We start from the raw sequence: 967 nt of genomic DNA on the forward strand, positions 1-967 counted from the left end.
ATTCACTCACAGACATCACGCACCTTCTCTCTCTCTCTCTCTCTCTCTCTCTCTCTCTCTCTCTCTCTCTCTTTCATTTATCAGTCCATCTGCCTATCTATTTATCTGTCTACCTTCTCTCTCTCTCCTCTCTCTCTCTCTCTCTCTTTATCTGCCTGCGTTCATCCATAAAAATTTGATTGAACTCAGTGCTTAGTCAGCCTCCATAAAGAGCGGAAGAGAGGAATGGAATACTTGAAGCATGACAGAAGCCCCGACATCTGTCGCTGTCGAAGCGTGGCGAAGATGATGATATCCACCGTGGAGGAAAAATAAACACAGGAAAGGAATGGAATATAGAGTTGAGGCCAAAGGCCAAGCACTGAAACCTGTGAGGTCATTCATCGCTGGAAAGAAAACTGAGAGTAGGTAGGTTTGAAAGGTGTAACAGGAGGAAAACCATGAAACAATTGTTAGAAGTGCGTGGATATCAAGACGGAAGAATTTTATAAATGAAGGTACAGTATAAGGAATGAAAGGAGTTGCAGCTAGGGGCCGAAGGGACGCTGCAAAGAACCTTCAAGTAATGCCTACGGTGCACCCCGTTAGGTGCACTGACGGCATTACCCCCTACGGAAAATAAAGACAGGAGTCTCAACAATATCCACGATACTCTCTCCATTCTCCCTTGCGACCATATGACGAGGTTGCCTGGATGACGTATACGCAGGTGGGCGGGGCGATTCCGGTGAGGTCACTCAACAATAGACGCCTTGCAATAATGAACTTTATGAAGACTTTGCCGGTTCCTTAGCAATGAGACATGTTTCATGGGCCTATGGTCGATATGTATATGAGGATTGGATAACGAAATCTTTCGTAAGAGATTAGGCTTCTCATTCCACGTTCCATTGCCACCTGGAAATTAGGACGCCGGTGGTGAGGAAGAGACCTGACCCCACGCTTCCCCGGAGAGAATGAGCGGAGA

The sequence above is a fragment of the Macrobrachium rosenbergii genome, chromosome 52 (genome assembly GCF_040412425.1).
Source record: "Macrobrachium rosenbergii isolate ZJJX-2024 chromosome 52, ASM4041242v1, whole genome shotgun sequence".
NCBI lineage: Eukaryota > Metazoa > Arthropoda > Malacostraca > Decapoda > Palaemonidae > Macrobrachium > Macrobrachium rosenbergii.